The sequence below is a fragment of the Equus quagga genome, chromosome 9, assembly GCF_021613505.1.
Source record: "Equus quagga isolate Etosha38 chromosome 9, UCLA_HA_Equagga_1.0, whole genome shotgun sequence".
Taxonomy (NCBI): Eukaryota; Metazoa; Chordata; class Mammalia; order Perissodactyla; family Equidae; genus Equus; species Equus quagga.
The window spans coordinates 25908264-25918087 of NC_060275.1; the positions used below are offsets into that span (position 1 = coordinate 25908264).

A 9824-nucleotide genomic window follows, 5' to 3' on the forward strand; every position below is an offset into this window, starting at 1 on the left:
CATAATTTTCCCAATACACAATGTTGTCAAGACTAATGGTGATAATAGTCTTTAAGGAATCCCCTTAGATAATGATAATAATTCCTTTATGTACATAAAGCATCTCATATCGTTTACATCATCCCCTCAGCTCCAAAAGAAAACCTTAAGACTGCCAATATAAAATATTTTTATTTTTAAATTTTGTTTATGCACAGTAGAAAATTAAAAGGTACAAAGGGGTAAAAAGTCAACCTCCTGTCCACCCATGACTTCCTCCCTCCCACCCCCGTCCACACCCCCTCCTACCCTCACCCCTGCCAACAACATGTTCTGTATATCCTCCCACTGAAGGTCATGCACAAATAGAATCAGAAGTGTGTGTGGATATATAGCCATTTTTCAAAACTCAAATAGCATCAGATTATACCCAGGTGCCAACTGTTGCTCTCGGTACTTAGCACCTTATCTTGGAGACCCTTCATATCAGTACATAAAGGCCTGCCCTTAACTGATATGTTGTATTCAAATTAAAAGAATTTTATAAATTACAAAATATATTCAAATCAGGACACTAAGTTCAGAGAAGGAGTCAGTTGTTCTCTTTGACAATGACAGTGACAGAATGAGGATGGGACCCCAGCCACCTGACCCCGGCTGGAGTCTGCTTCCTCTCCTTGACCCTCCTGGTGTCCCCATCTATGAAATAGTGGAGATAATTCCTGGCCCACCTACCGTGAAGCTGATACAGAGACTGAACAAGCTAATGAATCCCGGAAAGCACAATTCGAGCAAAAAACAGTCATTATTATCATTGTAACTTTTTAATCTATCACCTCAGTAGAATTGTGACCAACATAAGGGAGCACAAATGTATTTGACCAGGGGGACATTTCCTCCCCTCTGTTCACACCATGAAGGATTATCTACTGGGCCCATAATATTGGCTCCCCCCCAGCGCTGCTCTAGCCCAAGGAGACAGATCCTAGCAGCCTCTCTCAAAAGGGTTGAAATGTTCTGAAGGGCTCAAGTGTGACTGCCCAGCCCCTCGTCTTGTGGGGAGTAAGCAGGTATAGGTCATGGGCTCTAAGAATAGGCCTCCCCAGGAAGGAGACTCCATTCACTGGGCCAAGACGTAAACACAGATAGACTGACATGGGCCCTGGAAATCTGGAGCCAGGTGAGTGGAAAACTGTCCTCAGCCCAGGAGTGGCTGGTTGTTTATGTACGGTCAGCCACAGCCTGACGTTTTCCAGGCCCAGGCCCAGCACAGGGAGCTGACTGCTCCCCCCACCACAGCTCCAGCCCAGACACAGGGAACGATGTGAATGACATGAACCACAACCAAATTAGGCTAGCCAAGGGGTCTGGTTTGTACTGTCCATCTGAACCACCAATGCTGCCTCATTTCACTTGGTGGTCATGCCCAAATCCTTGGCGTCTAAGGCTTGCTTCTCCTTGCTTCTTCCTGGGTCTCCCCTGGTCCCAGGTCTCGAGGAAAAAGAAAAGGGAAAAACAAGTTTCTAGGGAGGAAAAAGCAAATTCAGACTTACCCAAGCTAAATCTAGGCCACCGGCCACCTAGGCTGGATCTACCCCACGCATCTTCCCAGCTTCTCCAAGATGGCCCCATGGTCCCCAGACACGCAGGGAAAGTGTGCTTAAGCTGTGTGAGCACAAAGACTGAGCTTCCCCACGAGCTTTCTGGAGCCCCTTAGAAGGGCCCACAAAGCACAGAACCTCCGGAAAGTGTGCTTTTCTTTACCTTGGCTCCTCAGCTCGGCACAGATTCACATTGCCTCCATCCAGGGAGGTAGAAGGCAAATCCATGCATCCTGTTTCTAGAAAAGGTGTGAGGAGAGCAAGAAGACACCTCCCACTCTCAAAAGGCTTCTCCCCAGCTTGCTTGTATCTGAGCAGTTCCACTCCGCTCTCCATCGTCCACCCACTTTAACCAAAGTCAGCCAGTCAGTGATCTGCGTAGTTGGTCCTAAGAAAGAAACAAGAGCTGAATATTTAATGGGGTCCATCCCCGTGGTGAAGGGATTAAGTTCAGCATGCTCTGCTTTGGTGGCCCTGGTTCACAGGTTAGAATCTTGGGCATGGACCTATACCACTCATCAGCCATGCTGTGGTGGCAGCCCACATACAAAATAGAGGAAGATTGGCACAGATGTTTAGCTCAGGGCAAATCTTCTTCAAGCAAAAAGAGGAAGATTGGCAACAGATGTTGGCTCAGGGCAAATCTTCCTCAAAAAAAGCTGAATATTCAAAACAGACACATTTGCTGACAGTCCTCCCCTTAATAAAAGAATTAATTACAGAACTTCTTTAAAGAGGCAACTCCCCTAGGGCATATAAAATACAATTTTACCTATATATCATCAATGTATTCACAATTTTTTTTGGTATAAACCTAACAAAGGTGCATCCATTTAGATATAACGCTGCATCTGTGATATTTTTGTTTTCTCAGTATAAAAATTTGATTGAGGCAGGGCTGGTTTTATCATTCTACCTTTCAGATGAAGAAAGCAAGACTCAGAGAGGTTCTGAGCAAAAACAGGCATTCTCACTGCTCCGCACTGCCTATCCCATGGCTGAGGGTCTTATTTCTTAATCTGGCAAAATCCCATTGTACTTCCACCTGGCCTGTCTGCAGGAGTAGAGTAGAGGTTACCAGCTGCTGGGGTTAGGGAGGAATGGGGAGTTATTGTTTAATACATACAGTGTCTCTGTTTGGGATGATGAAAACTTCTGGAAATAGATGGCGGTGATGGTTGCACAACATTGTGGATGTACTTAATATACACTAAATTGTACACTTAAAAATGGTTAAAAGGGTAAATTTTATATATATATGTTTTACCACCATAAAAAGACTAAATTTTTTTTAAACAGAGGAAAAAAGCCCCTCGCAGAAAGTCTGAATCATAGTAGGCTGTAACGAGGTAAGCTCACTTCCCATTCTGCCCTTTCCTTCTCCTTCCCCATTCTCCAATATAATATAGAGAACTAATCAAGAGAAAATAATTAGAATTGCGGTAATGTTGAGATATCACTTCTAACCTGGGAGATTGGCAAAAAGTAAAGTGCGATAAAACCCTTTGCTAATAAAAATGCAGGAAAAGGACACTCTCATATATTGCTGTTGAAAAGATGAACTGGGCAGCCTGTTTGGAATGCAATCTAGCAATGTCTCATAAAAGTACATTTATCAAATTAAAAATACACATACCTGGTATTAGTGAAAGGAAAAATATGTAGATGAGTAGAATAAAATAGAAAATCCAGAAACAGACCCAAACAGATATGGTCAGTTGATTTTTGACAAAGAAGCAAAGGCATGTCAATGAGAAAGATAGTCCTTTGAATTGGACAGACATATGCAAAAAAATTAACCTCAACCCATACCTCTCACCTTGTTCAAAAATTAACTTAAAAAGTGAATCATGGACCTAAATGCCAAACCTAAAACTATAAGCTAAAATTATAAAACATAGGAGAAAATCTTTGTGACTTTCAGTTAGGCAAAGATTTCTTGACCCATAAAAGATCATGACCATAAAAAAAAAAATCATGACCCATAAAAGAAAAAGATTGATAGATTAAACTCTGCTATATTTAAAACTTCTATTCTTCAAAAAATACTCTTAAAAGAATGAAAAGACAGACCACAGACTTGGAGAAAATATTTGCAAAATACATAAAGGAATTGTATCCAGATTGTATAAAGAAGTCTCAAAGCTCAAAAGTAAGAAAACAAGCCGCTGAATTTTTTAAAAGGGAGAGTGAAATATTTGAACACTCTTTGCCAAAGAAGAAATAAATGTATGTAAATAAGCACATGAAAAAACGTTCAATATCACTTGTCATCAGAGAAACGCAAATTGAATCCACAGTGGGATACCTTACACACTTATTAGAATGGTTAAAATCAAAATAACTGACAATACCAAGTGCCAGCAGGGATGCAGAACAGCAGGAATTCTCAGTCACTGATGGTGGGAATTCAAAATAGTACAGCCATAGGGAACGGCTTGGCAGTTTCTTAGAAAGTTGAATATACACTTAGCATACAACCCAGCATCGTACTTCTAGAAATTTAACCAAGAAAAATGAAAACATATGTCTACATAATATCTCCACCTGAATGTTTATAGTATCTTCATTCATAACTGCCAAAACATGGAAACAACTCAAATGTCTCTTGACTCGAAAAGGATAAATAATTCCACATAATGGAATACTACTCAGAAATAAAAAGGAACCAACCACTGATATTCGCAACGTGGCTGAATCTCAAAGCGTTATGCTAAGTGAGTGAAGTGAGACTCGAAAGTCTCCTCTTGTGATTTCATTTATATGACAATCTAGAAAAGGCAAAACTAGAGAAACAGAAGAGAGATCAGTGGTTGCAAGGGTGGGAGTTGGGGGAGAAGCATGAGGGTATTTTAGGGATCATGGAACTGCTCTTTATCTTGACTGTGGTATGTGCATTTGTCCAAACTTGCAGAATTCTGCACTAAAATGGTGAATTATGCTGTATCTAAATCATACCTTTGCACATTTCCTTCAACTCGGAAATCTCATGTCTGGAAATCTGTTCCATAGAATTAAAAAGCACCAATACAGAAGCATTATTTATATTGCACAAAACAGAAAGTAATCTGATGACCCATCAATAGAAATCTGTCAAATAAACGGTGGTATAGCTATTTCAAGGAATGATGTCTAGCCATTTAAAAAATGCATTATATTTATGCCAGTTATCTTGGAGGGATTTCCATACTATATTGTTAAGTAATAATAACATGATGCAGAAAAGTATATTTAGAATGGTCCTATTTTAAAGAAATAAACAAGCACAAGTTAACCTATAGATGAGTTTGTATGATTCTATGTACATAAAGAAAGTTGTGGAAGGGTAGACACGGCTGTTAACATTGACTACCTAAGTTGGAATAGATTAGAAAAAAGGGAAATCAAGGTGAGTTAGAAAGAAAGAAAAAGAGACAGAGACAGAAAGAGGGGGAGGGAAGAAAGTAAGGAAGGAGGGAGGGAGGGAGGAAAGGAAGAAAGAAAGAAAGGAAGGAAGGGAGGGTGGGAAGGAGGGAGAGAGGGTTGGGAGGGCTCAAAGAAAGAAAGAAGATGAAGTGCCTGGAACTAGCCCAAGAATGGTTGTGACCTCACCTTCTTGCAGCTTGGACTCATTATCAATGTGTCAGTCCTACCAACAGAGGAAGGGAAAGGGAATTTCAAAACTCTCTCCAAAGATCCCATAGCCTCCCTCTCACACAAGGGACTAGGAATGGCACCACTCTGTTCTGGTCAGATCCCAGCCAGGATGAAGAAGGGAGCTTGTCCTTTTGCTGTGGGCTGCCTACCCCAGCTCCAGACGAAGGCGAGCACTGTGGGAGCTGTGGGAGGGGACCACAGGGCAAGAAGGGCTTGGAGAGTAGAAGCAGGCTGTGTGAGTAGAACCTATGTGTTTTGAGGGACAGGAAGCATCAAGGGCCACCCAGGCAAGAGACTGGATTTTCTAAGTTTTCAGAGAAGATGAGCAGAGCCAAAGTCATTCTCCGATGAACTCTGGAAACAGAAGAATCAGTCAGCAAACCCTTACACTTACCTACTGCATGCTTAGCTCTGCACAAGTTGCTAAGGAGGAAATTTGAGGGATATTCCCTCATACTATAGACTAGGAAATGACCTCAGAGTTTGCGATTTCATTAAAGAGACGAGAGTATTGCATTTTAAAAGTGAAGAACACTAGAAGAGTGTAGTATGACAAATGGAAGTAAGAGAAGGGAGATCAGGCAAAGCAATCTTTTGAAATAATAGCGCACATGCTTCCCACTTTTTTTGTCTTTGCCTTACTCAGCTCCTGCAGGTAGCAGACTCCAGTTTCCTTGCCTGGGAGAATTTCTCAGGGGCCTCCTGGTTCCCCAAAGTCAAAGCTCAATTGAAGAGGATTTGAGGAAAGAGATTTTTCCCAGGCTAAAATTGGGGGTGGGGGTAGGGTCAATGGGTACCAAAATCAATAGGAACTTGCAACCCGCTCCCTGCATCCCAAACTGAGAGACCCTCAGAAGGAACGGTGGTATGGTATATCCTGGGCTCTGGACTCCCCATTGAAGCCCATGACCCAAAGGTGATCTGGAAGATACAGAGCAGTAGACCTGGAAAGACTACACCTGCTGAGAAGGGGCATCTCCACTATGATCAGTATGGACCAGTGACCCATGGCAACAGTAGCCTGGAGCCTTTACCCAACCCAGTGGGGGATCAGGTAGAGACCAAAGAAAGATTTGGGTTGAGTTTCCTGACAGCTCAGTAGGATGGGGATGTGAAATTACCATTAAGCTGTGTATTAGTCAAGGTTCTCCAGAGAAACAGAACCAGTAGCAGATATAGAGCGAGAGAAAGAGAAAGAGTGAGAGTGATAAAAGATTTATCATAGAAATTGGCTCACAGAATTATGGAGGCCAAGAAGTCCCAGGATCTGCTGTCTGCAAGCTGGAGCCCCAGGCCAGCTGGTGGTGTGATTCAGTCTGAGTCTGAAGGCCAAAGAACCAGGAGCACCAATATCCAAGGGCAGGAGAAGATGGATGTCTCAGCTCAAGCAGAGAGAGTGAATCCTTTCAAGCCCTCAGTGGGTTGAGTGATGCCCATCCACATTGGCGAGGGGGAGCTTGTTTACCCGGTCCACCAATTCAAATGTTAGTCTCTTCTGGAGACACCCTCACAGGCACACCCAGAAATAATGTTTTACCAGCTATCTGGGCATCCTTTATCCCAGTCATGTTGACACATAAAATTAACTATCACTAGCTATTTTTTAGAAAATAAAAAACTATGGTATTGCTTGCATACATGAGTTAGTGAACTGAGAGTTTTCCCACTTAAAAGAGATCTCGAAGTGGGTATGAGGGATGAGATGGGGTTCAATCTCACCTTGGGAACCATCAATAGGTCTTGGGGGGACAAAGAGGGGAACCAGAGAACAGGCTGAGCAAACATGTGACAGCCCAGATGAGCAGGGAGTGGGTGGCAGGGACAGTGAAGAAATGGGCTTCACGTATGGGTTCCATGTATGGTCCAAATTAGGGAGCAGAAAGGAACCCGCTTTTACTGTCTCTCCTCATCAAAACACGTCTGTCACTGAACCTCTCCACTGGGCTTTGTCCTGTGACGTGTAGAGAGAAGCAAAACGCAGAGTCTGCGCCTTCTGTGAGCTCCTAAGTTAGTTAAAGAGATAATGTATGTACATGAAAAAACACACTCAAGGCAGAGTCCTAAATTAATGATTATCAATGTGTATTGGTTTATTAGACCAAGTCTTATTGTCTGCCCAGAAGGCTCAGAAGGCTAAATGAATATTATCCCCAACGCCTGCCGCCCCAGCCTTAATCAGTGGCCAAACAGACTCAGAACTGTTTGTCTCAATTTGCCATTTAAGTTTAACAGTATAAGACTGGCTAATGATAACAAAACACCGTAAAACCTCCAGAAGGAAGGGAGAATGTTTTGTGGATTGTTTTGTGTGTGTGGCAGTTTTAAGTTATTAGTTTTTAAAATCAGTACTTTTTAGAGGGAACAACTCGACCAAAAATCTCTCACGGAAGTTTGAGACCCATTAAAACAAAGTTTAATGAGAAAAAAAAAAAGACTTACTATGCTAAGCTCTGGGGACATGGAAAGGAATAATTCCAGGTGCCATCCTTGAGAAACGCAGAGAAATCACTTCCGGTTGAGAGAGGTCTCCCAGAGCTGGGCCTGGATGAGCTGGTAGAATTTGTAGGTATCTAAGCAGGAAGCAGGTGTTCCACACCTGTGGTGTGACTAGCATGAGAGCAATGGGCTGCGGAGCAGGCCAGGTGAGTTGGGGATGAGGCGGGCAGAGAATAGGCTAGTTGAAGAAGAGTTGAGTCAGAGCAAAGAGACAGATGAGGCTGAACGGGACAGTTAGAAGCTGACAATAAAGTGTCATGGATGGCACCCAAAGACCTTTGGGCATCAGGCTGTGGGAACCTGGATCTACTAAGAATTCCTGATCTGCAGAGGGGCCCTAAATGTGCCCCACAAAAGCTCCTGCCACTTCCAAAGTGAGTGGCAAGTGGTGCTGACTGAGGCTGGATTTTTTATTCTGGAGAATGTGTCCCAGCAAAGATCATTTGTAGCCCACTCATCTAGCGCCCACCTCTGAGTAATGGCTCTCCCAGAGCACCCGCCATCTGTGGACACTCACCAGAGCCTGAGCGAGCCCTTCAGGCCTCCCCAGCATGGCCTAGAGACCTGTAGAGGGCCGCGTGTTCCTGAATAGCTGATCTCCATCATCCCTAGTTCCTGCCAGTCAGACTAAAAGAGACAACAGAGGGTTCCTGTCACATCAACCTCTGCTCCCCATTGCCAGCTGGAAAGAGGCTGTGAGGAACACTGAGGCCCACGGCAAAACCTGAGTGCGCTCCCTGAGTCCCCAGAGGACCCAGATGGAGTCAGGGCCAGCCAGACCTGGTTGACCATCAACGTAGCTGCAGGATACATAGAATGTATCTTCAGGTGCCTCATGCAGGGGTGTGCGTGTGTGTTTTTACATGTGGGGCTCCTGGGCATAGGGTGTTGGGTAACCCACGCCTAACATCCCAGCCCAACAGGCAGCCAAAGGATTGCAACAGGCTTTATCTTTGAGGGTGCTGACAAGCAAATCTTCTTCTGAGAGGGTCATTGTCCTCATGAAGTCTCATGTCACAAACACATTGTACCACATGCTCCCTCTTCTCACAGACAGTTCTGTACGTTTCATCTGCTGAAATCAAACTCCAAAACAGCCTAGACTTTACACTGTGTGGCTGAGTTTTCACAACTCCTAGGGACCCAATAAATGTGTTTTGATTTAATGGTAAAGGGGTCCCAAGAAGACCAAGCCAAGGGGGTTGTAGTACACAGAAGTGGGAAGGAGCTTTTCCATCCCTTCCCCTTGGGGTGCTGGTAATGGTGGCACAGGTAATGGGATCGATGGGAAAGGAGAGAAGTTGCGGATTTGCTATATCAGAATCTCTGAGGCATTAGTTATTAGGCATTAATATTCCCTAAAGTGAAGTCAAAGACCAAGAAACAACAGCCCCAAGAAGAGAGGCACAAAGGGGAAGCTTCTTTCAGACTGAATCATATGCCTCAAACACATCAATCCACTACTTCTGTCAAACCCACGAGATCCTATCATGACCCAGATTCTTGCCTCATTCTTTTGGCCACATTACACATCACTCCTTCTCCCATATTCCAGTTTGGCCCTTTAATGATCCTGCTCCCCATTGACTGCCACTCTCTTAAGACTTTCCTCCAGTCCCAGTTAAGAAAAGCACAGGATCACCACCTCCCAGACCCCACCGCCTCCCACCCTGCCTGCTCCAGGATCCTCCCCCAGATCAGAAGAAGTAAGAAGAGTTTGGGGGTTATTTGCCTCACAAGCAAACAGGTTCAAGATATGGGCAAAACAGGAACACATTCCGAGTGTGACTTCTGGGCCCTGGGATGAACGGGCAGGCCAGATTGCAGCCTGCCGGGGCTCAGACACTTGGAGACTTTAGCAGCAAATTTCCCCTGTGGCAGCCCTGGCCTCTTCTTCAGGGTAGTAGCCGCCTGGGAGGAAAGACGAGATTTAAATTGGTAATAAAGCACTGTACCAAATCGGACTTTGACCTTATTCAGAATTCCACTGGCCCATGTTCCCTAACCCGACACCCCCCTTTCTGCCCAATTGTTCCCTTAAGTAGCTGCCTGCTATCTGAGGCAGTCAGGCAGGCTGTCACCAGCTGCTGCCTCCCTGGCTGCCTTCCACCT

General features: G+C 44.2%; 1 long non-coding RNA gene across 1 annotated transcript; it reads right to left on the reverse strand.

Annotated features, from left to right (window-relative positions):
- Positions 1–574: 574 nt before the first annotated feature.
- On the reverse strand, positions 575–9584 carry LOC124245124 (uncharacterized). The gene is made up of 3 exons (XR_006890183.1): positions 9450–9584; positions 1744–1968; positions 575–1470 (listed from the first exon to the last, which is right to left on the reverse strand). It is a non-coding gene; the product is annotated as an uncharacterized LOC124245124 (long non-coding RNA).
- Positions 9585–9824: the final 240 nt, after the last annotated feature.